General features: G+C 38.3%; 1 long non-coding RNA gene across 1 annotated transcript; it reads right to left on the bottom strand.

Annotated features, from left to right (window-relative positions):
- Nucleotides 1–573: 573 nt before the first annotated feature.
- LOC146868024 (uncharacterized) lies at nt 574–2111 on the bottom strand. The gene is made up of 3 exons (XR_014966173.1): nt 2058–2111; nt 1212–1495; nt 574–919 (listed from the first exon to the last, which is right to left on the bottom strand). It is a non-coding gene; the product is annotated as an uncharacterized LOC146868024 (long non-coding RNA).
- Between the last annotated feature and the right edge of the window lie 1416 nt (nt 2112–3527).

The raw sequence follows: 3527 nt of genomic DNA, 5'->3' as shown, positions 1-3527 counted from the left end.
CAAATAATCTGAACGCAAAAATGTTAACTGATCACACAAAAGTATATACTGTGCACACAATACCCACCCAAAGACCTACCATATGTCACAACCTCCAAAGTAACCTGAACCACAAACCTATAATTGAACACCCCAAAAACCTTGAAACTTTAACCCACTAACCAACTTAAGCCCTAATATAACCCACAACCCTCCAAAAGTGACCTGTCCCAAAACTAAAAAGAGAACACCCTGTAAAATAAAACATAAACAGAATCCCCACTCAATCGCTAACTCACAAATCACTGAGAAATAACATGAACCCAAAAATAAAACTAATACCCCAAAACAAGAAACTTTAACTGTCTACCCACACACAACCCTGATATACCTGAGACCCCCAAAATGTTATGTAAGTCGCACAAATAAAAGTAGACATCCCAGAAAATGCAATTGGCAATACAAAATCACTAGGCAACATGTAGGTTGAATGAGAATAAAATCAGAACTAAATTGAAAAACTAATGAAAGAACAAGTTAATGTACCAAGCAATAATAGAAATGTATCTCGTTTTATTATTTTTACAAAAAGGTGGCAAAGTTCGTCAAACAATAACTTAAACATTGTCACAATGACAAATGAAAATGTCAGTGGCCACTCCTAAGGATTAAATGCCTGTAGGTAGTTTTCCAGCTCTCAATGTTATTTTACGAGTCTTGACAACAGCTGATGTACATCATGGTATTCATTACAATGTTAAAGATGTCACAAAACATAAAAACAATACAGACGTACAGATGCTTTACCACACTAAAGCACAAAGATTATACATAAACATGCAATCAAATATAAAAAATGTGGAACTGGTTCTTGGAGGTATCAACACGCGTTTCTGCATGCGTGCCGCCGTTGTCAGGAAACCACATTAAGAAGTATTATCTATAAAAATAAGATAAAAGGTACATTAAGTAAAACACATCTCTCGTGAGAACAATAAATTATTGGTGCACCCACACCTAAAGCAAGACCTGAGATACCTAATCAACCAGATATGTGAACAGAATAGGAAAATAATTGTGCTTTAGTGAGTATAGGACAAAATGAGGAATATATAGAAATAGGAATTTTATCTATAGACTCAAAACTTGTTTGGCATCAGAATGTTATCCAAAGCCAAAGAGAAAGTGTGAAAACCAGAAACCTGTATAATAAATGTCACAGCCTTGCTCACCAAGACCAATAGAAACAGGAAGTAGGTTGCTTCCTATAGCTGCCTCCAGGAGTGAGTAGTCCAAGTGAGTGCTTAAAAAAACAACAATGCATGAGCAGAATTCAACTTGAGGATGTTCAAAGAGACATCGATTTAATCTCCAGTACCTGAAATTATACCAGGAGATGCGATCATGTAGGGCCGGGTCCACAAATATAGAAGCGGTCCCTGAAACCAGAAAGGCTTCTACGAACATTGGTCATGGAATCCCGTAAATACTTAAAACCATTTAAGTATGTGGGAGGCTGAAAAGTAAATGAAGTAGAAACATACCTTAAAATTAAAATTTTGGTAGGCATGTATTGTGACTGTCTGCCTCGAATCAGGCCTTTTCAATGCCGTCACAAGTAAATTGGTAAAATTATAGGAAACACAGTCATCATGCCTAGGATCTGCTGGTCAAAAGTAATGATCGTGGAGCCAAAGCAGGTACCTGTCCCTTGAAGTGGAATGACAGAGGGGAAAGGAAATGTAAATGTCTGTATCGTACAACATTTATGCCAATCGTGTTAAGCACATAAATGCTACTGGCTGGATGATAAAGCGGGCCAACAAGGGTGAGAAATAGTAATCAAAACTAATTCTAAGTGCAACTCCAGTAGGCGCTGCACAACACAGGGGGCATTACTCGATCTATCTACGGTTTGGACGGTACGAAACCATGAAAACATGAAACGTGCCTGATATGCACATCTAACAGGGAAGTGGAATATTCAAGCACGGTGTGACTAAAGCAAAATGTCTGCTCAACATGTAGCGATTCAATGCTGCGCAAAAATGCATACACTATCGCCGCAGATTACTTACTTGGTCATGCGAGTAGTAGTCAGAGGATATTTCGAAAGATTCAAAGTGGTGCCGACTGGTACAGCTTTTGAAAGGCAGCGTGCTTACGTCAGCTCGACGGAGGATACACAAATTAACCCATAAAACTTCGAGGCTGGCTGATAGAAAACACAGTGGAAAGACTCGTTGTTAGGCTCGAAGGAGAGAGTCTATAGATAAAAAATGAAATATGAACTAAATCATAAAGAAAATTGACAGGAAGCATAATGGGATGATGGATTCTAATCCCTAATAAGATATTAGTGATAAAGATGGGGATTGAAGTGAAAATGCTTTAATTCAATCTTTGAGTTGGGTAAGCTAAAGAGATCGAACTCGATGGCACTTTTCACGTGTGTAATAGGGGGATAGAAAGCTAGCATCTAGATCACATAAACGGCTGTAAAAGAGCACCATAAACAGAGCAATAAGCTAATGGGGTTATCATATGTATGAAAGAGTCTAGTCACCTATGACAAAACAAACCAGAATGAAAGAGTCACAGTACAGGATTGGAACAAACCAGCTATCGGCGGGAGATAATGCTAAGCTAGGTGTTATATCTGATTGTGTTCTCCCATAGGATCTCATTGTTCAATCCTTTTTTATGAGTATTCAAAACAAAAATCCAAAAGACTTCACGTCTTTTACGTATATCTGTTCTTTTGGATTCTTGCATCACCCCAATTTTTTCCCGAACATGCCATCTGAATTTCACTTGCATGATAGTTTTTCTCAAGGTAATGTTTAGCTAATGGCGCAGTTAATTTCGATGGGTGAATCACTGAACAATGTTCAGTTAAGCGTATCGACAAATTGTGTGAAGTTTCGCCAACATAACCTAGGTCGCCAGGACATAGTAAAAGACCAATCAAGTTCTTAGTTTTGCAGTTAGTAAATTTGTTGGCTTTTACAGTATATCCATTATGAGTAAGCATGTCTCCTTCAATAACAGTGTCGCAAGCTTTGCATTGATTGTATTTAAACGTACCTTTGATGGGCGCCACCCCATCAATGGTCTTTTGAACAAAGTCCGAGCCTGTGGTAAAACGCGAATGCACAATAAGATCTTTAATGCTCTAGTTACGCCGATGTGCATATAGGGGTTTTGGCAATTTGGTTTCTTGTGTCATGGGGTGTTAAGAATGTGTCAATTAGAATTTATAATCTGTCGCTATTTCGTTCATCGTTGAGTGTTTTGTGACACAAACAAGTTGGGTCACTTGTGCTGCAGGATGCGATCTTAATAAGGAACCTCTATCATAGAATCTAGCTAGTTTAAAATATTCCCTTATGAGGCGTTTCAGGTAACCTCTTGCAAGGACTTTTCTGTCATTTTGGAAGCTTGTAGATCAAAATCCTGCAGATTCGAGCAGTTACGATGAAGTCTAAGGAAGTGCACAAATGTAATGCTTTGTTTCTGACTGCAAGGATGGTAACTCTCGAAATGCA

This window comes from Triturus cristatus, chromosome 1_2 (assembly GCF_964204655.1).
Source record: "Triturus cristatus chromosome 1_2, aTriCri1.1, whole genome shotgun sequence".
NCBI classification, from domain to species: Eukaryota; Metazoa; Chordata; class Amphibia; order Caudata; family Salamandridae; genus Triturus; species Triturus cristatus.
Note: the sequence above shows the minus strand (reverse complement) of the source record. Positions and strands in the feature narration are given on the sequence as shown.